General features: G+C 47.2%; 1 protein-coding gene and 1 long non-coding RNA gene across 7 annotated transcripts in view; one reads left to right on the top strand and one right to left on the bottom strand.

Annotated features, from left to right (window-relative positions):
• LOC141069520 (immunoglobulin lambda-1 light chain-like) overlaps nt 1-12,050 on the top strand; it is a 1,030,357-nt gene that overhangs the window by 157,814 nt on the left and 860,493 nt on the right. The window lies entirely within an intron of this gene.
• Nucleotides 1-12,050, bottom strand: part of LOC141069522 (uncharacterized) — a 209,683-nt gene that overhangs the window by 173,415 nt on the left and 24,218 nt on the right. For all 3 annotated transcript variants that reach the window (XR_012226584.1, XR_012226582.1, XR_012226583.1), the window contains exon 2: nt 4,560-4,707. This is a non-coding gene — a long non-coding RNA (uncharacterized lncRNA). The remainder of the gene's footprint in view (nt 1-4,559; nt 4,708-12,050) is intronic.

The following is a 12,050-nucleotide window of genomic DNA, read 5'->3' as shown; positions in this document are numbered from 1 at the left end:
CATCTTATTTTCTACTTGCTCCAAGTAGGCCTCAGCCTGGTCCGTGATTGATCCTGGGCTTCAACACAGCCAGTTGTTGCTTGGAAGTGCCGTCCGCACAGATATAAACACTCGCTCCTGTGTCAGTGGGGTTCAGTAACGCCAGCTGCTCCCCATGCTGTGTGGATGTCAAAGTCTCCTGCTGCCTACACAGTCACACTACTACTGATTTTTAGCCATGCTCCACTTAGGCCTCTGGCTCCACTGTCTCTAGTATTTCCCCTGGCCTCCAACCCCGCCAGTTGCTGCTCTGAAGTGGCGTCTGCACAATCCACACTTGTTCCTGGGTTAAAGGGGCTCTGTCACGTCAGTGGATCCCCTGATGTGTGTCCGGCAAGGTCTCCTGCTCTGTCCACATTCCCATTACTAGTAGTGGGAATGTGGACAGAGCAGGAGACCTTGCCGGACACACATCAGGGGATCCACTGACGTGACAGAGCCCCTGTAACCCAGGAACAAGTGTGGATTGTGCAGACGCCACTTCAGAGCAGCAACTGGCGGGGTTGGAGGCAAGGGGAAATACTAGAGACAGTAGAGCCAGAGGCCTAAGTGGAGCACGGTTACAATCAGTAGTAGTGTACAACCGATATAAAACGTGCTCCAAGTAGGCCTCAGCCTGCTCCGTGATTGATCCTGGGTTCCAACATCGCCAGTTGCTGCTCAGAAGTGTCTTTGGCACGGGTACTCCCTCCTGCCCAGCCTGGTTCCAGCACGCCTGCTGTTTCCGGGTAGTGTCAACGTCACTTTGCCACCAATACGTTGTCCTGTCGTGTTGCCGTCGGGTTAGCCGAGCCTATGGTGCCTGCAGTTTAGGTGCTTCCTATGTGGGCTGCGTGTTCTGGTAATAAAGGCTGGTTCCGTAGTGCCAATAGGACAAGCACCCCCTGTAGGACTGTGGGTTTCGGTAACTGCGGCCGTCTCACGGCCTTGCAAGTTTGTCTTTTTCATGGGTACCTTGTGCTACCCATCTGGGTTCCAGCACCGTCAGCTGGTTCTCGGCAGAGCCTTTGGCCTAGGTGTCTCCTTCTCGGTATCAGAGTTCCAGCACCGTCAGCTGGTTCTCGGTAGTTCCATTGACTCTTGTAGCTTCTGCTACCCATCCGGGTTCCAGCACCGTCAGCTGGTTCTCGGAAGTGTCTTTGGCACGGGCACTCCCTCCTGCCCAGCCTGGTTGCAGCACGCCTGCTGTTTCCGGGTAGTGTCAACGTCACTTTGCCACCACTACGTTGTCCTGTCGTGTTGCCGTCGGGTTAGCCGAGCCTATGGTGCCTGCAGTTTAGGTGCTTCCTATGTGGGCTGCGTGTTCTGGTAATAAAGGCTGGTTCCGTAGTGCCAATAGGACAAGCACCCACTGTAGGACTGTGGGTTTCGGTAACTGCGGCTGGCTCACGGCCTTGCAAGTTTGTCTTTTTCATGGGTACCTTGTGCTACCCATCCGGGTTCTAGCACCGTCAGCTGGTTCTCGGCAGAGCCTTTGGCCTAGGTGCCTCCTTCTCGGTATCCGAGTTCCAGCAACGTCTGCTGTTCCTTGGTAGTGCTTTGTAGCACAGGTACCTCCTGCTTCGTAACCGTTTTCCAGCACCGTCAGCTGGTCCACGGTTGTGCCATTGGCTCTTGTTCCTTCTGCTGCCCCTCCGGGTTCCAGCACCGTCAGCTGGTCCACGCTAGTTTCATTTGCTCTTGCAGCTTCCGCTACCCATCCGGGTTCCAGCACCGTCAGCTGGTTCTCGGCAGAGCCTTGGGCCTAGGTGCCTCCTTCTCGGTATCCGAGTTCCAGCAACGTCTGCTGGTCCTTGGTAGTGCTTTGTAGCACAGGTCCTGCTTAGTAACCGTGTTCCAGCACCGTCAGCTGGTCCACGGTTGTGCCATTGGCTCTTGTTCCTTCTGCTGCCCCTCCGGGTTCCAGCACCGTCAGCTGGTTCTCGGCAGTTCCTCAGCCTTCTTGTACCTTCTGCTACTTTTCCAAGTTCAAGTTTCTGGAATTGTTTTTTGATTCTCACTCTGGATCTCCCCGACGATGACGGTGAAGACGACGACCCTGAAGACCACACCGAAGAAAACAAAAAGATGACCCTCAAGAAGATGACCAAGAGGACAAAGAACATGAAGACAACCACCAAGATGCAGAACAACAAGAGACAGAAGACCAAGAAGCAGATAAAACAAAAGCAGAAGAACATTAAGCATAAGACTAAAAATAAGAGCAAATGATATTATCTAAATTATAAGCAGAAGAAGACTAAGCAGTGTATGGGGGTGAGTCTGTTCCTCCTCGTGGTGCGCCTTGTAAATGCCTGCTGCTGCAGGCCAAACTGAACGCGGACAAATCCTGTTGTAAATCTTTTGTGACAGGCAGACCGGAAGGTGTAATCTTCAAACTTTTATAGATAACAACTACAGGAATGGCTGTCACAAATAAGAATATGATGAAGAAGAAGAATAGGAAGAAGTAGAATATGAAGAAGAATAATAGTTGAATAAGAAGAATAAGAAGAATGTAAAAAAAAGAATAATAGGAAGAAGGTGAAGAAGAAGATGAATAAGGTGAAGAAGAAGTTGATGAAAAAGATGCTGCTGCTTCTGAGGATCATGAAGTTTGAGAAAGTGTGGGAGAAGTAAAAAAGAAGGTGAAGAGCATGGAAGTAGTGAAACATACATACTGTATCTGACAAAATAGAAAAGAGGTTAACATAGTCAATATCTTTGTAACTCCAAACGTCTTTAAAATAAAAAAAAATATTCCTGCTATTCCATTTGATTGGGCTAAACCTCTATGGCTTTAATGTCTCCTCCACCTCCCCCAATACATTCTACTTTATTATTAGTTGTTTTTCTTCATGTAGAATTAACCTACAAGGAAAGAAAGGGTTTTTTTCAATTCCGATATTTCTGTTCCATTGACTTGAATGAGACTTCCAGAATCGGAATCGGCGATACCCGATATTTTTTTTAGATCGGCCGATCCAATCCGATCCGATATTTTTCAATATCGGGTGGTATCGCTCAACACTAGCGCTCACTTATTATACTTTCGTTGGGGCAACTTTAAAATATAATAATGAAAATGGTCCTGTCTAGTGACAAGTTTATTTTACAGGCTTCTGGAGAAAGGCATAATGTCAGTCATTCCAGGATTAATTCTTTGGAACACTAAGAGGGACTTTCTAGCCGATGAAACTACAGTATAAAACACCTGTGGTAACTATGGCAACTGCGCTGATGTCATAAACTCATGCATCTATGATACAGGAGAAGATTCCAGAGCCACAAGTCATTCCGCCGTAAGACGAGCCGTACTTGATGTGTCTGGATACCTGGAGCTTCATCACTCCACAATGGGAGGAAGGGGACACTGCCTAGCCCGCCAGATCAGCCATACCACCTAGCCAGCCAGATCAGCCATAGCGCCTAGCCAGCCAGATCAGACATACAGCCTAGCCAGACAGATCAGCCATACCGCCTAGCCAGACAGATCAATGGGGTGACAGATGTTGCAGCCAGATCTCCCTCACGTCCGGTAATCGCCGCCTTCACCTTATGTGTACGGCCTAGAGAGGTCGCATTAGGCTTCTCCATAACAAATATGATACAATGTACAAATTCTGGTACAATTTGCTGTTACATGCTGGCATTAACCTTCTAAGCCCAAGGGAAGGGCAGTCCTACAGCCATGGTTCCCTAGAGGTTTCCACCACAGGGGTTTTTCCTCTCCTGAGTGCTGAAGGATGATTCTTCGTGAGTCGGGGGTTCTGCCATTTTCAGTGTCTTTTTCGTAGTAATTGGCTGATTCTAAATTTCAGACACTGAATTAAATAATAATTATGAGATTTGGAATACAATTCGGTCAATTTAACATCCAATAAAAGTGTTTTGTGTGTTTCTTTCACAATCTTGGGTTGGTGGGATTTTGTTGGGGATCAGGATCCAGCATCTATGATCAAGCCATGAAGCCAGATATGGAGTCGGAGCAATTTAACCCTGCGCTGGAAGACAGGACGGAGCAGAGATGACAAAGTGTTACTACACAATTAGCACAAGTTCACACTCTTCCTTGCATTCAGATACATGAGGGGATTCAGGGCCGAATTGGGACAAAAAAGCAGCGCTGGCCCACAAAATTCACCAGCCCACATACAATAAGTGTCCTCAACCCAAATCGTAGAACACTGATAGGTCATGTGGGATTTTGCTTTATCTGTTACCAGGGCCAGAGTAAAGTATTTTGGTGCCCAAGGCAGATGAAGCCGAAGGCGCCCATTTTGCCTTTCTACCCAGCTAATTCTTCCCTTTTCCATTAGGTCTATGACATCATGTGATTATTAACAGACGAGCTGAATCCCTCTAAGTCAGGCACATATACATTTGTATCTCATGAACCTACAACTCCCAGTATGTCCATAACAATGGTAAGGAGATGCTGGGAGTTGTTATCAGTCTTTATCAGACTGCGGACTATACAGGAACCACAGTACTGATGGGACGCTGTCAGTATCAACAAGTGAAAATTTCCATCCTGGTACCTTATAAGTGACCTCTTCTCTGACTGAGTCTTTTCTTTCTCTTAGTCGCCATCTTGTCCAGATGCCATGATGACTTTTCTCATCCACATCTCCTTTCTTTAGACTTCCCTCTTCTCCAATCTCCTGTAGCACATCCCGACACGGAGTCCTTTAAAAATAACAGTGTTATTAAAATGCTCCTGAATAAAAAATATCTGTCCATATTATGAACTAAATAAGCCTCCTATAGTATATGGCCTCCACACTGTCCTGTAGTCCATCTGTTCAGAGATGGTAGCTGGGAAAACACAGAATAACAACAGAAACAATATCATCAGGACAGAAAGCAGGTTACATTCACAATATGCCAAAAACAGCCCTACGTCTTCAATATGGGGATTATAAAAGTGAGCACAATGGACACTCCCAACATGGAATTATCTACTAAAGATATGGAATCAATAATCCACCAAGAAAATATAACAATATTTTGTATCATTAAATTGTAACATCAAGAAGGCATACACGTACACTCACTGGCCACTTTATTAGGTACACCTGTCCAACTGTGTGTTAAGACTTAATTTCTAATCAGCCAATCACATGGTGGCAACTCAGTGCATTTAGGCATGTAGACATGGTCAAGACAATCTCCTGCAGTTCAAACCGAGCATCAGTATGGGGAAGAAAGGTGATTTGAGTGCCTTTGAACGTGGCATGATTGTTGGTGCCAGAAGGGCTGGTCTGAGAATTTCAGAAACTGCTGATCTACTGGGATTTTCACACACAACCATCTCTAGGGTTTACAGAGAATGGTCCGAAAAAGAAAAAAAATCCAGTGAGCGGCAGTTCTGTGGCCGGAAATGCCATGTTGATGCCAGAGGTCAGAGGAGAATGGGCAGACTGGTTCGAGCTGATAGAAAGGCAACAGTGACTCAAATTGCCACCCGTTACAACCAAGGTAGGCAGAAGAGCATCTCTGAACGCACAGTGCGTCGAACTTTGAGGCAGATGGGCTACAGCAGCAGAAGACCACACTGGGTACCACTCCTCTCAGCTAAGAACAGGAAACTGAGGCTACAATTTGCACAAGCTCATCGAAATTGGACAGTAGAAGATTGGAAAAACGTTGCCTGGTCTGATGAGTCTCGATTTCTGCTGCGACATTCGGATGGTAGGGTCAGAATTTGGCGTAAACAACATGAAAGCATGGATCCATCCTGCCTTGTATCAACGGTTCAGGCTGGTGGTGGTGGTGTCATGGTGTGGGGAATTTTTTCTGGGCACTCTTTGGGCCCCTTGGTACCAATTGAGCATCGTTGCAACGCCACAGCCTACCTGAGTATTGTTGCTGACCATGTCCATCCCTTTATGACCACAATGTACCCAACATCTGATGGCTACTTTCAGCAGGATAATGCGCCATGTCATAAAGCTCGAATCATCTCAGATTGGTTTCTTGAACATGACAATGAGTTTACTGTACTCAAATGGCCTCCTCAGTCACCAGATCTCAATCCAATAGAGCATCTTTGGGATGTGGTGGAACGGGAGATTCGCATCAGGGATGTGCAGCCGACAAATCTGCGCCAACTGTGTGATGCCATCATGTCAATATGGTCCAAAATCTCTGAGGAATGCTTCCAGCACCTTGTTGAATCTCTGCCACGAAGAATTGAGGCAGTTCTGAAGGCAAAAGGGGGTCCAACCCCTTACTAACATGGTGTACCTAATAAAGTGGCCAGTGAGTGTATATACACACATACAGTATATCAGTACCCCAGATAATCAACTTATTGGGGATACAATTGTGGCATGCCTTTATATGACTGGGGATCGTCTTTAACGTGCTCACACCATCCACATCATGTGCGGTGAGTTTTTACATGTAGTTCCCGGGATGTGAGGCCAATATAAATCAGCTTACAAGTACATATGGCATAATATAGAACATGAGTTATATTTACTTGTCACTTTAAGATTCACACATTAGTTTTTGCCGGTATTAGATTAGGTCATGCACAATACCACTAACCATTGTATTCTGTCTATGCTTAGCCTAGAAAGGTATTAGCCTATAGCCATTACTAATTTGCCCATACCTAAGATGGAGTCTGCTCAGTACGCCTGAGATGTGATGCGCATCAGAGCATTGCCAACTGCACCTTTTCATTGACACCTGGCAATCATTGATGTCACAGGAGATTTCCGCATGTCCCATCGTTTCACCTAGGTCGCCGGAAGTGATGTAATCTCTGCAGAGGCATAGCTAGGGGATCAGCTCAGGGGGGGCAAAACATCTGAGTGGGCTCCTAACAGGAGAACATATCATTGGTGCAAACTGCGCAACCGCACATGGGCGCAAGAGGTAAGGGCGCCCATATCTACCTCCAAAGAAGGTGCTCTTGGGCTGCAAAGGGCCCATATATTGTTCTTGCACAAGGGCCCTTTCTGTCTGTGTCTCCCTGTGGCCACTAACTAGGTAATCATGCTATGGCCGTATAGAGGAACCTCAGGAGATGACCACACTGTTATTGAAAATAAATCTCTATACAAAGACCAGCACTGATATTACCGCCATATGCTGACACATAGTGGTAGACACCAGTCCTACAGAACATATAAGAGATTACAGTACAGTTATAGATGGTGACTTACAGCTGACGTTCTTTCAGGTGAAGTCATTCACTTTTCCCGTCTATTCCATGTGGCCCAGACAGACATATCTACTTCTCCAGCCAGAATTCATCTGCAGAGATTACAACAAACACACATCTGACTTCTCACATTTCCAGCACTGTTCACATGTAGAATCATAATCCTCGTGTCCAACCCCCTGCTCAATGCTGGATTCACTAAACCATCTCAGACAGATGTCTGTCCAGCCTCTGTTTGAAGACCTCCATTGAAGGAGAACTCACCACCTCTCGTGGCAGCTTGTTCCACTCATTGATCACCCTCACTGTCAAAAAGTTTTGTCTAATATCTAATCTGTATCTTCTCCCTTTCAGTTTCATCTCATAGATTCTTGTGTTTCCATGTGCAAATGTATTCCCAACCTGCACAAACTCCTCATCCTGCTGATACCCCAATACTGAGCCGCTGCTGCCATTTGATTCCCCATTACTGCACCTTCTGTGTGGTACAAAAACAGAGCTCCTCTTACTGCCCCACATAGTAATGCCAACACTGTGCCCTTTACATTGTAATAATGCCTCCTTTGTGCTCACTAGATGGTAAAATTGCCTCCAAGAAAATATTAATTTCATGTGTATGTGCCCTCCACATTTTATCCCTAGAAAGTAATAATACTCCATGTGCAACTTTGATGGTCACAATACTGAGAGCCCGTATAACAATAATGTTTAAGTGCCCAATTAACATTTAATTATGTCCCTAAGTTCCCCATTTACAACTCCCCTATATACAGTATGTTGAGCTTACAGCTCCCCTATACACCATATGATGATCCCACAGCCCCTGTGCATATAGTATGATGTCCCCCAGTGATCCCCTATATATAGAATGATGTTCCCACTGCTCCTCCAATACACAGTATAATTGTTAATAGTGTTCTGACACCATGCAGCGCCTGCACTGAGAGCCCCTCTGCAGGGAGGAAATGAACTTTATTCCTCCCAGCAGCCTTGCTCTTCCAGTCATAGTGGTTGCGCTGGCACAGTATCAGTCACCGCTCTGTGTATAGAAAGTGGTGGCTGTAGCAGTGTAGTACAGGGGCCAACTGGGGGTGGTCCCTTTCGGCTGCGGAACAGACGGGAGACAGGCCCAGAAATCTGTTCAATCAGGTCCAAACTTTATTGGATGTCCTCTTGACATCCACAGCAGACACAACTGCTCCCTGGCCTGGGTACCTGTCACTTTCCTTCTGCTTCTGTTTGGCGAAGACCCATGGGTTCCTTCACTGTGGCTGCCGTTAGGTCCATGGCCACAGCGCTTCCCCCGTCTGAGTCTGCCTGCTGCAACACCTACTCACTCTTCAGTGTCCAGCCGTCTTGTACCCCAGACCTCCGTTAGTCACTACGGTCCCGTCCTGCAGCTGTACTCTCAGGGCCACCCCCTTCTCCGCGTTACCGTCTCTTTCTCTTCTGCCTTCCTGGAGCTTCTCCTTCCTCTGTCCTCTCCTTAGCTCTTCCCGCTTTTTTCTTCCTCCTGGGGGTCTGCCCTACCCCTGGGACTCTCTTTCCTTATATCTCCTCTTTCTGGAAATCCCCTTCTCAGTCCCGTAACTCCTCCCACCATGACTATGCGGTTTCCCTAGCCTAAGACTTGCTGTTAAGTCCTTTTCTCACTACTCTATGAACCCATCTTGTGGACAAAACCTGGTACTACACCATCTTCCACTAATTCTAGCTGTTGTCCCACACATTTACATACAAGTCAGAATAAAGCATAGTACACATCATCTCCTTCACCTTCCCCTCTTCATCAGACAGGTCCATAGGTCAATCCACCTCCTACAGCAGCACCACGGCACTGACTGACAGCCGGCTCAGCACCGTTTGCCACCCACTAGCTACCCTACTGGTGCCCCTATAAATAATAATGCTTCTTAACATGGCCCCAGAATTGCTGATGTGAGCAGAGGGTCTTGTGATGACTTGCTCAGCTTCTCCCAATTATCTTCTATTGAGAAAAGTCAAACTTATCTAATTGACACAGATGTGGCGCCCCTGAGGCTCAGTCGCCACAGAGGTACTGCACCTTCTCCTAAGGTGTGGTGCCCCACCATCCAGGTAAGGTGGGAACTCCTTTCCATGCTTCAACACTCGCACCCCACACAACAGGGTAGTTCTGCACAACCACATTGCAGCTCAGTGCTTAGAGAGTAGCAGAGCACCTTTGGTGGTTCCCTGCTTGGAACACTGGACATGCTGGGAGGTGGGTGGAGTTGAGATACATAAAAGAGTGGGAAAGTGTAGGATGACAGGTCAGTCTGACAGGAGGTCAGTCGGGAAGGAAGCCACTCGGAGAGGAGTGGGAATCCCTGGTAGAAGGGATGGAAGAAGGAGTGCTGCAGCTGCCTCAGTGACCTGAGCCAGCTGGCACGGGAACGGAAAGGAGGAAGAAGGACATTGATCTGTAACCTAAGCATCCATAAGAGAGAGAGATTAGTACGGAATGAAGGAGAATAGAACAGAGAGGATGTGGGTTGGAAGGAAGCACCCTGCCTATAGGTTCTAAGCGCAAGGCCGGCGCCCAGTCCCCGAGGTTGTATGGACACTTTTGGTTCTGCAGCAGACACCGGTGGAGTAGTAGGCTGTAAATGCACTAATCCCATCTAAGACTTGGGGCACAACAGCACTTGGATAGTGAGCCGGGACTCAGGAGAAGGGAGTCCCTGAAGCAGGCTACAGCTGTCTGCCGTACAAGTAGAGTTCTTGGGAACATCTGTCAGGAGGAACTCCAGTGTAACTCAGTACTAGGAGTACTTCACTTAAAGGCGCTATAAGAGGAGACGTTAAGAAAGGCACATGTTGGCGGAGTGTTGGAAGGGAGCATTCCATCTGACCTGGAGGTTGACTGAGTCCCTGACCAGGAGGACACGGCACGGAGGCAGGCACCTGTGTGTACTACAGACTGAGTAAAGCTTTGGAACTACAAGCCCTGGTGTCCTCCATTCATTCCTGCACCAACACACTCAGTACCGCTACATCTGGGTACCAGCTTCTACACCGCCTGCGCCTCTCCTCTACCCCTACACTGCCCTGGGACTACAGCTCCTCCTGTGGGGAGCTTCACCATCTTGGTTGCAACAAACCGCCAGTCCCAGAGGATCTGCCTGCAGCGTCGGCTTAACATCTCACTTGCCGAACACCACAGGTGGCGTCACAAACTATTCCATTAACTACATTCCACCATACAATCCCCCCCATTAATTGGGCGCCCAGGGCCACGGACCGGGTCACTGCTGCTGTGACACATTCCGCTGACACCGGCCCGGTACCGAGTACCCCACGGCCCTGGGAGGACGACCCAGTACTATTGCTATTAACCTATATTGTTATGCTTATCATACTAATACTTATAAAAGACCCAGATTGCAAGTCCTATTATATCCTTAGTCCATAGTTAATGCTTTTATATACCGTACCTGCATTCACAAAATAGTCCCATATCTATAGCCGTGGGGAAAGCTGCCCCGGCCGGTGACAGCTACTCAAAGTACTTACTCCAATCAGTGGAGGGCTCGTGCCCAGCGAAATAGCGCACTCAACAGTACAAGGCGATTTCACGATATCTACTTGTACGTGAGTGTTGCTACTCACAATACCTCCGATGGTCTGCGTAGGATCTGGTGACTGCGTTCTGGCTGGTGCAGTAAAGGCAGGGCCGGTTTTAGGCAAAAGTTTAAAATGAGGCCCCAAATGCTAACATATTTCACATCACACAGAAGCATTTTGGTTGTATTTACATACGCTGAGTTCAGTTATCGGCAGCATATCTGCAGTTTACACTGGTGATGTGCTGCTGAGAACAACGATTTCTGTTCCGGCATAAACAATCCAATTACTCGAAGAATAGGCAGCATTTTGCCTGTTTAGTATAATACACCCCATAGTCCTGTATATATTATAATGTGCACCACAATCCTCCATATTGTAAAATGCACACCCAATAGTCCTCCATATATAATATAATGTGCCCCACAGTCCTCCATATAGTATCACATACTCCCCATAGTCCTCAATATAGTATAATACACCCCTCACAGAGCTCTATATAGAATACTATAGTCCTCAATACAGTATAATACACTCCATAGTCCTCCATATATTAAAATACACTGCTCAGTCCTCCTTATAGTATAATACACTCTTCTGATGAGTTCATTTTCCCCTTCACCATTGACGTCTGATGAACTCCCTCTTCTGGTGAAGGAAGGTAGTGAGGCTGATTACCAAGCACCTGAGCTGGGAGAGGATGACTGGGCGACGGGGATCTCTGACTGGATATAAGGCAGCCAACGCCCTTCTGCCTCGCTGGTGATTTCTCTGTGGAATTCTAGGAGACCAGTCTGATTCCTGCTCCTCAAAAGCTAAGTTTTCTGCTTTGCCTTTTTGCATTTGTGTTTTGGTTTTAGTTTGCCTTGCTTTTCTGGATTCTGCCATTCCCTGCTGGGGTGAGCTGAATTCCTTTTTGTCGGTTTGCTCTGTCTTCAGAAAATACCTGAGTACTCACATAGTCTTTTTGAAGCCTAGCATCTTCAGGGCCTTTTCCCTTTCAGTCTGTTGGCTCTTATTTTGATAGGGTTTTTCGCGGATTGCAGACAGCAGCCTTCCTATCTTGTCCTATCTAGTTAGCTTGGGCCCCATCATTTGCTCAGTCTATCTTTCTATCTGTGTTAGTGTTTTTTCTTCTTGCTTCACCGTCATTATATGTTGGGGGCTGCCTATTGCTTTGGGGTCTGCTCTGGGGCAGTTTAGATTTCCCTTTCTGTCTTTAGGCTAGGCAGTTCTCTGGCTGTGATCGAGGGGTCTAGGGCATCGTAGG

This window comes from Dendrobates tinctorius, unplaced genomic scaffold, assembly GCF_039654945.1.
Source record: "Dendrobates tinctorius isolate UK_male_01 unplaced genomic scaffold, ASM3965494v1 ptg000265l, whole genome shotgun sequence".
NCBI lineage: Eukaryota > Metazoa > Chordata > Amphibia > Anura > Dendrobatidae > Dendrobates > Dendrobates tinctorius.
The sequence above is the reverse complement of the archived record's forward strand: the minus strand, read 5'-3'. Positions and strand labels throughout refer to the sequence as shown.